At 39.3% G+C, this 13,080-nt stretch overlaps 1 long non-coding RNA gene across 1 annotated transcript in view; it reads left to right on the top strand.

Moving 5' to 3' along the window:
- Nucleotides 1-277: 277 nt before the first annotated feature.
- LOC138925217 (uncharacterized) overlaps nt 278-13,080 on the top strand; it is an 85,116-nt gene continuing 72,313 nt past the window's right edge. The window contains exons 1-2 of the long non-coding RNA XR_011441135.1: nt 278-414; nt 9,244-9,313. This is a non-coding gene — a long non-coding RNA (uncharacterized lncRNA). The remainder of the gene's footprint in view (nt 415-9,243; nt 9,314-13,080) is intronic.

Raw genomic sequence — 13,080 nt, 5'->3', positions numbered from 1 at the left:
TTTATATGTTGTCTAATTGCTTGTTACCAAAGTTAAGTTCATTTGTTTTTCTCACTTTAAGACCTTCAAATAGATTTTCCTTTCTTATTTGAAACAACTTTCAGCTAAGATAAATGAGCCAAAAGAACAGCTTCACTGATGTGCCTTCCCTTCTCGCTGGCTTGATGAAAGCTCGCTCTTTCTTTTTGGAATAGACCGTTCAAGATCTAGTCTGGCAGGAAGTCAGTCTCTGTAAAGTCTTCTCTGCTGGAAGCCTTGATCTGCATTCTTTTTCTCTCTTCAGGTCTTCACCCTCCATAGTGGCCGAGGGGTCATAACTGCTGCTTGTGGCTGATGAGGCTGCCTCGTAAAACACTCTCTTTCTCTACCCAAGCTCTGCGTCATCTGAGACCTGCAACTGAGAAGCTCTCTCAGGTAATATCTTTGTGGTTCTCCTGCACTTGTTCACAGCCCACATTATTTGCTTGACTTTAACATCTCTGTTACCGGGGAAGTTTTTAAATTTTGAAATGGGAAGTACTGGAAACAAAACTGATATAACCTGTTGCCTAGTCCATACTTTTCATTGTTCTGAGTTATCACACCAGCTGCTCATAGAAACACTGGTTGGATTGAACTAAAAAAGCTAAAGTGAAGTTTCAAAGTCGAGAAATTCTTGTCATTCTGGTAGACTTATTTTAAAGTTTAACGACAACCCCAGCTATCAACATGAGGACAAAGTGAGAATGTGAAGTTTGGATTGATTTAACGAACGAGAGATTATCATTACTCCGCTGGGGTATTTTAATGATTATAAACAACATATCAGCTAAATAGGTAGGTTATGAGTTGATAATTTGAAATGCACTCAACATAGCTTGATTATGAAAGAGAAAATATCATCTACTACTTTCACAAATTAAGTAAAATTGACAGTAAATAAAATTTTCAGTAGAGTGAAAGAGATCAAGATGTCAAAATAACTTGAACATGTGTAGCTACACAAACTTCTAAGCAACACTAAATACTTCTTCGACATAGTAAGGACTTAAAAGTCAATTTCTTCACATTATTTGCATATACTGTTAGTTTTATATTTGAAAGCCGAAGTCAATGTTCTGTAAAAATTTATTTTAAGTGTTTATAGAGGAAATGCTGTTTCTTTTGATTTATAACACAAATCCTTTGTATTTGTGGTTAAATACTCTTTATCAGTCTATAGGCCTTGACAGGAATGTATAGAGACAATTTATTTCTCATGAATGAAGACATCTGGCAATTTAAAAAGCTATTATAGTTTATATCTTTCATTCCTGCTCATACTCAGAAATAAACACTGGGTGGAAACATTTGCTGCAGAGAGAATTCTAAAGTATTGTTCACATTATATGGTGCTAGATATTCTTCATTTGCTCCCCCAAATCTATTCCTCTCCGTTCTCCACCCTGCTCTGTGCCCTTGTCCTCTCATTTTCCTTGATTTGACCAGTGAGGGTATTGGCAGGAGATCAGAGGGCAGACAAGAGAGAAGGCAGGTTTATTTCTCCTCTCCTCGACTTTCTGGGTCATCGATTGTCAGTGGCTGCTGTCTTCTGTTAAAGGCCACAGCTCCCACCAGGTGGCGCTCTCCTACAGCTACAGCTTTCCTCTCAACTGTGGTAACCTTTCCTTCCCATACATCCGGTAAGCCTTTTCAGACTTACGGTGCTAACGATCCCCTCCCCTTCTTTGCCAAACAGGGTGCTTCTCTGTGCCTTGACAGTTTTTCTTTACTCTTGCTAAATCCTTGTAGATTGTTTCTGTGTTAGTTTCCTAGGGCTGCCAATACAAATTAACACAAACTTGGTAGCTTAAAACAACAGAAATTCTCTCGGTTTTGAAGGTGGGAGGTCCGAAGTGATGGTGTCAGCAGGATTGGTTTCTTCTGGAGGAGAGGAGGAAGGATCTGTTCCATGCCTCTCTCTTAGCTCCTGGGGATGGTCAGAAATCCTTGGTGCTCCTTGGCTCATGGACGCATCACCCCAATCCCTGCCTTGGTCGGCACATGGCCTTCTTTTCTGTGTCTCTCTGTGTCTTTTCCATCTATTATAAGGACAACTGTCACTGAATTTAGAACCACTCCTAACCAAGAACGATCTCATCTTGAGAACTTTGCCTTGTTACGTCTACAAAGACCCTTATCCCAAAGAAGCTCACAGGCTCAGGTTCAGGGTGGAAATGTTTTCTGGGGGTCACTATTCAACCCACCGCGGTCTCTTCCTTAAATTCTCCTCAGTTAATCCTGTTGGACCTCTGAGTAATAGAGATACTGGTTTTAATATCTCAAAATAAGAAAAACCGGAAGATTATAACAAGCTATTTGATGAAAGAAGATATTTAAAATTAAACATGGCATGGCTAAGTTCACACTACAATAGAAACTAGAAATATATTGTCTAAAAGGAACACTAGTGAAAAGCATATTTCTACTCTCTTAAAGGACTGCTTTTCTTTAGAGTGCCTTTAAGACAATATACTTCTAGTTCCCTTTGGAAATTCTATTTTAAAGAAATGAGATTATTTGGTTTATTTGAAGTCCACTTCCCCTACTAGAGAGGATTTAATGAAAAAATCTCTAATAAAATGGATTAGTTTTAGTCTTTAGTCTATCTTATGGGAACTGTTGGGGCACAGATGTAGGCCTTACATTCCTGGGTCTCAGACGGTTAAACAACAGGCCCTCCCCTCTGTGATCTTAGCAGCTCACAAATATTTAATTCAATTGTGCAGTATATCAATATAATTCTCTAGCAGAGGAAATCAAGGACCAAGACCTCAATTAGGAAGACACTTTTTTTCCCCCTGGTGAAAGAAAGCACCCATGGAGTATGAAAGAGGCACTCCTCAGAGCAGTGGATAAGGCTGCAGCCCCAAACAACCTGAGACATGGGGAAATCAGGCCAAAAGCTTTCTACAGAAAATGGAGGAGGAGAAACCTGTGCAGGATACTCAGAGGCGGAGGACGGCGAGAGGACCTCCGAATTGGGCCCCAACCCGAGTCAAGACTCTTCTTTCAGTCACAGGGGCTTAAGCATTTTCATCAATTTGTGTTAAGTCTTGCCCTCCTCCCACTGTCTTATATTTAAAGAATCTGTGCTTATTAGAGAAAAATGTGTAAGGTCCCACTCCAGAGTGCTCAGTCACTGCGGATGAATCCTTTGTAATTCTTGTAACCTTCTCAACGAAAGAACCCCTCCAGGTTTTGTTAAAAATAGTTATTGAATACCTTCCTCCCATCTTTGTAAGTCGATGCTGGTGAACCAAGGAAACTAAAACTATGTAAGACTCATGCCTTTCAGGATGTTGCTTTAATGAACTATTTTATAAAAACTCTGGACGTGCTGCATGGTGTGCAAAGACGGGGTCCTATTTCTGTCATTCAGTCGAATACAAGAGAATGTTTAAATGAGAGAAAGTAATCTCCGTCTTCATTTAGTCATTGTTCTTTGAGGAACCTATTTGAAAATGACATTTTCCTTATTATAAAAAATGCAAATCTTTTCATATTTCCAAATGTTTTATTTACATTGAACAATCTAGCAAGATTAAAAAGTCTTTCTTCTTCCAAGGAGGAAATGAAAAATTGTGAAACTGCAAATCTGTATATATTTTCATTAAAATGAAAGAAAATGAAATACCATTTCATGAGGTAAAAATGTCTTGATGAGTAACAGAGATAAACATGGCATGAAATAAATTACTTAATAAACAGTTCACAGCTATGATTTCTTTAATACATTATACTTGACTCATATTGCCTGTTCCCATTAATGGCTGAGCATAAACCATTTTTGTCAGTGAAATTTTATTCAGTTTTAAAAAGAATAATGTAGTTTACAACAGATTTAACTACAGCCATCAACTATGCACCATCCTGTTGCTTTCAGATTGTAGATTGAGCATATGTTTTTAAAATCTTAATATGTCATATAATCAGAAGTGTTTTGTGTTAATATATGGCTTTGTTCGTCTGATTACAGCCTTGGAAGAACATTAAAGTTTTATGAGAGTCCTATAAAATTCAACAGTTTGATGGAATACTAAACAGAGTAATCACTATATTTTATGGAACTTTATTCTGACATGAGTTAGATTTTCTCCAGTGATTATTAGATGGAGTGACTTTTTCAGATCATTAATTTACCACTTGCTGTATGTGAGTAAGGATGGTACCTGGGTCTAGAGTCGTAGAAAATTAAAAATATCTCAAAATATTTATCATATTACTGTGTGACTCAAACCTTGGAAAGAGAAGGCCTTCAGTATGTGAGGACAGGCTTTTGTAAGAACCTAATAATAAATCCGTTGTCTTCTTTTTCTCTAGGAGTTCAGCAAACGTTTTCTGTGAAGGGCCAGGTAGTAAATATTTTCAGTTTCCTGGGCCATACGACTGTTTCTGTCTGCCTCAACTACTTCATTCTGCCCTTGTAGTGTGCAAGCAGCATGGGTAATATGTAATTAAATGGGTGTGACTGTGTTTCAATAAAACTTTATTTATAAAAACAAGTGGCAGGCCTGACTTGGCCAGCAGGTTATAGTTTGCTGGCCCCTGCTTCTAAATCTTGTTGGTTAGCTGGACTTTTCTTGAAGACAGCAATCAAGGGGAGGAATCAAGGCATCAGGCTGTTGCAGTTTTCTTCAATTTTTTTTAGTCAATACCCAAAGCCACTAATACAGGAGAATGAGCTTTTCCAGTCCTGGGATTTCCAACTATGTGATATTGGCCACAGGAAATCTTTAGTTTATTTACTCTAACTGATGAAGTTAGTGAATGAAATAACAGGTTTCAGCTGCATCATTTAAGATCTCCTAGGCTGAAGGCTCATTAAATTAGGTACAATTTCCCAAAACAATCCCCTCCGATATCGCACTGTCTCCTGAATACTTCCAAATTTCTTTCCAGACATTTTCTGAAGGTCAAGCTGACTAAAACTCATGCACTTGTATCCTTGATTACTGTTTCCTTCATTTGCATGGAGATTTTCTAATTATAATAATGTGGGTCAGGGGGCCCCATTACCTGGTTTGTAACTAGAGAGTTCACGTCCGTTTTAATCTTTGTGGAGAACTTCACCCCACGAAATTCAACTATCACCCTCACTTATCCGCGAATGAACACAACTTGGGTCTTCTTCCTCATCTCAATTATGTTGGCAGCCATTTAGATTCTTTCTTCTCATTTTACTGACCAGAGCATTTTAAATACTCTCTCTTTTTTGCCCGCAATCTTATATGAGTAACATACTTTTCGTTGTGTATTTTTCTTATTTAATCAATTTTTTTCCTCACTTTATAAGATCCTACTACTCACAGCTGACTCATCTTGTAGTATGTGGCAGTCACACTTCCTTACCCTGAGGTCTGAGGAGATACTGACTTCGAAGCAATGGACATTCTTCAGGCAGCATCAAGGCCTCCATCGATATGGAAAGCATGGGGAGAGGCAGAGTAACCTGCTGGTCCAGAGCTGGAGGGCCTGTTCTTTGTGAACTCTGTCCCACTGAGTTGGAGTTAAGTCATGGGGTCCTCTTCATCTACTTTCTGCCTTCTTTCGTAGGCACCGATTTCTATTATATAGTGCCTCTGGAATGGGTAATTTTTGGGGAGATGGTATAGGCCATGTAAGTATATGAAAAATGAAAATGTTAGCATTTTTTTCAGATGATTTATTCATTCAACAAATATTTATGGATAGGTTGGCCATACAATTTATTGTACAAATCATGACACTGCCCTTTTATTTTTCTGAAAAGAAGTAAAATGGAAAATAGGAGGAGACAAAAGGATGGTCATTGTATTTAATGAGCCCTTCCTATGTCTATGCCAGACACCAGAGACATAGCAGTGAACCAAACAGCAAAGTCCCTGTCCCTAAGGCACTTTCATTTAGAGTAAGGGGAGACAGATAATAAACAAGCAATAAAAAAGTCAACCTTTAAAAACAAATTATAAATTAAATATATTTGTTATAGGAAAAACTAAATTCATGGACTTTTTGTGGTTTCTTTGTTTTATATATTAGTATAATGGTGATTAAGAAAAGTTAACTACTGCTAGTTAAGAAAGTCTAAAACCAGACTTCCTGGGTTTGAATCCTGCCTCTTCCAGTCAAAGTACTAATGAGGAGATTAAATGAGTTAACACATGGAAAGGACTAACTCTGTGCTCAACACACAGTAACTGCTAAATAAGTAATATGCTACTTTTCCTATTACTTGACAAAGGCACTTCATCAATGAATCCTCTGAGAACTGGAAATCAGATTGTTTTCACTGTTCAACTGCGAAATCAATACCTCAGCGTAGAGATATATCAACTTTCTCAAAACCGAAGCATAGTTTTCCAGAGCAAAAAGTGTATTCTAGCTTTTTGCATGGATGAATATAGCTAAAAAATTACTATGTCAATCAGATGTGGTCTTTTAGCTACAGGATAAATGTTGGTATTGCCTATCCAAACTCCCCCAGGAGGGAGCGCGTCTTAGCCTGATGGCTACGCCTGGTGGTCCCCTCTGTTTCGGTAGGGGTCCCCGGAAAAGGTCCCCTTGGGACTTATGCCAGAAGAGAAGATCTTTCTTCCCTTTTTTTGTTGGTTACCTGCTAGTCCTCTAAAGTAGCGCGAGCTCGTAGTGGGAGCCCGCCTGATTAGCTTCCTCATAGGCAGTTGAGGTTTAGTTTCCCTTGCTGTGCTTAAAAGCTAAATTGGATTTGAGTTTTGACCATATTCCTTAAAGGAATTGCTGTCTTATTTTTGGTGTGGGGTACAGAATCTTTGATTTTACAGCCAACTTTGGTATATAGGTTCAACCATATGAAATTGCCATTTTTGTAGGTCAAAATGGTCCAATATTGGCAATATCACATGGCTTAGTTGAAAAACCTGGGCAGCCAAACTTAAGCACCTATTGTGCTCAATGTGATTCAGCTGCCTGCCTTTGCTTGGCTGGCCACATCAGTCAGAGAGGGGACCACAGCCAGCCAGCCAGGTGTGAAGGCTGTCTCATGAGTACAGCTGAAGGCAACAAACAGGACACGTCGTGCCCTCGTGGCCTCTTGGCAGCAGGCTGAGTGGTTTATGCAAGTGCTACTACTGCTCTTGCCAGACACAAAGGGACTCAGCTCCCTCAAGAACTGGTGGACCATGGGGACAAATCTGCTCTCTAGACTCAGGTTCTGTGTGTATCAGACCCTGTCTGTAGTGATGACAAACTGTAACCCTCATCTTTCCTCTTCAGCTAGGCGTCCTTTTCTTTCCTCCTGGGTCTTTGGAGGCTGCGTGAAAGCTCTCTCTGTTTTATCCACTTGTGTAAGCCTATGCCTTGTATGAGGCCCTCTCATCTAGAAGACAGGAATCCCCTCTGGCTTCCTGTCTTGGTTACACTGTGACACAGCAAGGCCACTTCTGGCTTGGAGATAAAGGAAGGGAGCTGTAGTTGACTATTCTGGTCCTACTGGAAAGACCATCCCTTTGGTTAGAGTCCTGCATCAGGCTGTTTTCCCCCAATGCCGTTAAGTATCCTGTTCATCTAATTCCCTCTTCAGATTCCAGGCTTGTCCAACAATCTTCTGCTCATCATCCAGCTTCTCCTGTAGGTATGCCCTGTCACATGGACTTACGAGTATTCTGGTTTCTGTGACCTTTTTTTCTTGTTGTGAATTAATAAATTTGGCTTCAGATTTATGTCCCCGTCTTATGAGTTCAGTTTATGTGAATTTCTGCCTGTGGAAGTTGCCTCTCTTTATTGGGTGCCAACACGATCTGATTTCTGTGAAAATGAGCCAAGACAAGTTCTCCAAACTAAGGAATTAAATCCTGTGAAGTCTTTTCAACGTTAGCCAAATTTCCCTTTTCTAGTCCATCAACAAATACCCTGTATCGCCATGGCACTTAGAACAAGTAAAAGCTTCTTTTTGCTTAGTTCTAAATTTTTACACGTATTGCTTCCCCCGCCCCAAAACCTTAATGTAAACAGTTTGTAGGATTTCCTGCCTAGTTGTGGAAAATTTCTTATCTGGAAATTCTTAAGATATTAGATATTTTTGGAAAAAACATAGTATTATTAAGTAGCTGTAAAATATACCAATTACATAGATACACCAAAATTTGTAGAACAGTACCACTATTGTTAAATATTCAAGTTGTTTATATATTTTTTCTATTATAAATATCTCTATGATGAGCTGTCTTCTTAACACATTCTTGTGCACATCTATTATTTTTCCCTTAGTATAAATTCCTAGAAGTGAAATTCATGAGTTACTATGTGCAGTCATTTTAGGCTCCTGATGTATACCTCCATTATTTAAAATGAGAGTATTAATTTACACTCCTATCAACTTTGAAAGCAACTTCATTTCATAGCACACTCACCAACACTGGTTTCATTCATATTTTTTAATCTTTGTGTTGTTATAGGTGAGATATACCCTGTGTTTTTATAAGTAGCTTTTCTTTCAGTCCTAGTTAGACGGAATTTTTTCAAATGCTTTTGGCAGTCTTCATTTGTCTTTCTGAAAAACACATTTTCATCACCTGCTCGATGGCTGTACAGCAGACGGGGAGACATGGCGAGGATCCTGGCGGTCTGAGGCTCAGAGACGCCAGTTATTTGCTTTCTTCATGAGCAATGGTGAGACTCTCAGACTGTGGCTCTTCAATGACAGATCCTATGCCTGGAAGACCAAGCCTATTTCCATCAGTGCTTTTATTGTGATAGTTGAGGCTTTGATTGTCATAACTGATCCTTTTCACACAGCGCCGGAGGCTGTATCATAGGCTACAGAGGGAGCTATTCAATCTCATGTATATTACATGCACCTTCTAACAGTCAATTCACATAATGCAGACACTTACATTCCTTTTTGAGGTATGCATTTCAGGCAGCAAACCCAAAAGAGGCGTTTATTGCATCATCCTGTTGCAGTCTCCTAAAATCAATTAAACTTGGTACACTGGAAAAGCAAATTTTTGCCCATATGTGATTTAAAGCACTTGTTTACAGCTGTTGGGGCTGCTAAAATAACTTGTTTACAGCTGTTGGGGCTGCTAAAATGACCTCCTGAAGCTAATCACCTGGAAAACATTATGGATTTCTTGCTGGAGGAGTGTTGCCCTTGGACTCGCTCTGGTCTCTGGTTCTTGCAGTCTCTGAAGAAAACCTGAAGCATGCCTCTCAAAATGTCAGTACCCTTAATCTCATCAGTGCTCTTTCTGTTCTCACTCCTAGCTCTTCACCCTGGGGCAGCACAGAGGGCAAGGCTTCCATCCATCTCTAGAGTGGCTGCGCTGACTGAGAAGTAAGGTCTTCCGAAGGCACCACAACTTCCTGTGCGTTTGTCTCCTGTCTGCGCTGTGTTGTGCAGCTGTCCTTGAACCCCTGATAACCTAATCTACATCCTTTCCATCCAAGTCACGGCTCTCATCTGATTACCTATTGGAATCTGTTTTTAAATGACGTAAATTATTATTTTTCAAACCTGTGCACATCCTTTTGGATATACAAAGTCTAATGTAACATGTCATGTTACACATTCAGAATAGTGCTGTTGCTCCTTGTTTCTATTCATCTTTATTGCTTTGCCTCTCCCATTCCCACAGAAGCTTCTCTAAAGCTTTATCACTTTTGAGCTTTCCTAATTCCACACTGTGTTCCTTCCTCTCAGCACTGGCCACTTTCTCACTGAGCAGATATCAGTTATGAGCCTTCCATCTTGCCTTCTTTCTGTCTCTAAATACCCTTGCAGATTCAGACACCCTGCTCCTCTCCTAGAGGGGAGTTCACTCTCTTTCCCAAGCCTTAGTCCAATAAGTGGATCCTTGTTCTTATAGCTTTAGTTTTTTTTCCTTCTTTTTATTAGTTTCTTTACCTCAGTTTAAAAATAAAGTTTCTCCCTCCTAAAACATTAATTTTACTTCCCCAAATACTTTCATTCAACTTAAGCACATCTCTTTACCTATATCATTAAACTTCTTGATGGACTATCCAACAGTTTTGTTTCCATTTCCTCACCATCAATTTAAACCTCAACTCACTCTAATTTGAGATTTGATTCTCCTTGGTTCCTGAGATAGCTCCTCCCAGGGGCACTGAAGACTTTTTAATCAAATAGTCTATTTTAAGTATTTTCATTTCTTTCTGCTCTCTGACACTAGCTAGCCACTCTTATTAAGTTTATTTTCTCCCATGGCTTCCACGCTAACAGTCTCTCCTGCTTCTTTTTTCCTTTCTAAATATTCCTTCTCACCTACCTTCACAAGCTTATCTACCTGAGATTACTTCAAGAATCCCAGGATTCCAGAATGGCTTCTCTTGTTCTTTCTCTTTTTCTTTCTCTTCTTTCTACATATACACGCTTCTAGACATTCTTATGTCCTCCCATGGCATCAAATTCCATCTGTTTACTGTACACAGTATACACTCTACTGAGGAAGAAATACAACACAAAATACACAAATCAGACAGTTACAATACTAGATGGTAGTTATATGCATATGTGTATTATTCTCAAGATGCTACCTGACCCCAATCATTTCAATCTACTTAACAACTTACATGGATTATGGTTTGGCTAATTTTAACGCACAAATTAGAATCAAAAGGCACATAAAAGAGATTACATGTTCCATGACAGCGGAAATTATTGGACTCCTTTGATTCCCCAAAGACCCAGGAGATAAGGGCTTTATACATCGTAGGCACTCAGCAACTTTATGAGACTTGTAAATAGTCACTGTGACAGTGTGTGACTGTGCTTGCCCAAGAAAGCTCCTCATGAAATAAAGCACAAAGGATAAAAATAGATGCTGCTCTTACCAAGTGCAATTTCCTAAAGATTATTTTTTGAGAACCAAAGCTAAAGAAATAACTTTAAATTACACACAATACATTTGTATTCAAATGTGACCTGTTCTTGGAAAGTTGAATAGAAAAATAAGATTCTGTAAGCTGCTAGGCCCCAGGACCATTATTGATCCTGTGTCTTGCTGGTGTTGGGGAGGAGGAGATGCCCTTCTTGTGTTCTTATAGCTGGACTGATAATAAAATTGACACAAGACCAGATGAACAGGAGAAAAACTCAATTTAATATGTATGTATTGGAGATCATAAAAATGATGCTCTGAGAGTGAACGAAGCCGGTAGTATATATATCTTTGAAAACAAGGCAACAATAAGTTTGTGAGGAATGACAGGACAAGGGACCTTAAGTTTGAAGCACATAATTAGTGAGGAATTTAAACAGAGTTTAGACTGGAGGTAATAAATTAGCAAGGTTTGTTTCCGCAGGCTTCTCGGCCCTGAATTCTCTAGCTCTGGTGATAAGGAGGCAGGGAGATTCCACACATTTCACGTGGAAGCTTTATTTCCTGCTTTCAGGGGAACAGAGACAGGAGCATCAGAAAGCACTTTTTTGCTTCTCAAGTAACAAATTTAAGATAATCAGTTGCCATCGTGGGATATTTTGGGGCACCCTGCACCAGTCCCCAACACCAGCGATTCTTGTTAAGTGGTAGGCAAAAGTGATTTTACATAATCATGTTAATCAAAAGATGAAGATGTAGAAATGTATGAGGCCTTTGAGCACTGCAGATAATTTTAGAAATAATCTGGTCTTATCTCTTCATTTTATATGAGAGAAAATTGAAGCCAGAGGGGTTAAATGTGTTCTTCAATTTCACTTAGCCAATTAGTGGTGGCAAAGCAGGGAGAATTCAAGTTTCAAGGCTCAGGGTTTAATGTGCTTTACATTATAAAACAGTGCTCATAAATAGCCAAAGTTGTTGTCAATTCTGGCAGAAAAATTAGACCTGTTTTCACATCATTCTTTTAATTAAATAAATAGCCCCTCCTCCTTACATCCGAGTCTATTTATTTGTTCCCTCTTAGACAGACGAGGTTCTGTGCAGGTAAAGAAAAGTGGGGCGACTGCTTTACTCAGCATGGTGAGTGAAGCTTCCAGATGATATTAATATTGGTGATTATGTTGCTTTTTTACAGGCCAGCTTTTGTTCCCCAAATGCATCAGGTGGTTGTTTTATGTCTAAATATCTTTATTTCTTATTTGCTCAATAAATATCCATTAAAAATGTACTTTAGGGCCGGCCCAGTGGCGCAGCAGTTAAGTTAGCACATTCCGCTTCAGCGTCCCGGGGTTCGCTCGTTCAGATCCCGCCTGCGGACATGGCACCGCTTGGCAAGCCATGCTGTGGTAGGCGTCCCACATATAAAGTGGAGGAAGATGGGAATGCATGTTAGCTCAGGGCCAGTCTTCCTCAGCAAAAGGAGGAGGATTGGCAGCAGATGTTAGCTCAGGGCTAATCTTCCTCCAAAAAAAAAGAAGTACTTTATTCCAGTCATAAGACTGGGAGCAGAGGATAGAAAGATGAATTATAATCCAATCTTTGCTTATGGAGGTGATGTGAGCATCCATTGAAGATTGATCAAATTGAATTGAAATCACACATGAAAGTGTTCTGTTAATTGTAAATTATAGTAAATATATAATCAAAATAATCAATTAGATGCAACTTAAACAATATAAGTGCTATAAATATGTATGTAAATACACTGATACTGCGTGGATACAAAGGAAGTGAGGTGGGAAAGAGGAAGACAGAAAGTTGTCATGGTGGCAGTAATCTTGAAGTTGAGTCATGAACAATGAGTAGGTGGTCTTGAAGAGATGATGATAGTGGGAGGGCAGAAGTGGGAATGAGGAAGACAGAAAGTTATCATGGTGGCAGTAATCTTGAAGTTGAGTCATGAACAATGAGTAGGTGGTCTTGAAGAGATGATGATAGTGGGAGGGCAGAAGTAGGAAGCATGGGGTAGGGACTCCAGGCAGAGAGAGCAGAGGAAGCAAATGCGTAGAAGTGTGAAATAAAAGCAGTTCTGCAAGGTTAGAACTTAAGAGGATGGAGTGGGAGGAGAGAACGGCAAGAAGCTGGAGAGATAGGGAGGAGCCAGACTTGGAGGGGCTTTATATGTCCGTGGTAAGGAATTTGTACTTCATCCTTGACTTTTGGGCCCATAATTGTCATCATTTGAAAGCATTATTGAGCATAC

This window comes from Equus caballus, chromosome 1 (genome assembly GCF_041296265.1).
Source record: "Equus caballus isolate H_3958 breed thoroughbred chromosome 1, TB-T2T, whole genome shotgun sequence".
Lineage (NCBI taxonomy): Eukaryota > Metazoa > Chordata > Mammalia > Perissodactyla > Equidae > Equus > Equus caballus.
Note: the sequence above shows the minus strand (reverse complement) of the source record. Positions and strands in the feature narration are given on the sequence as shown.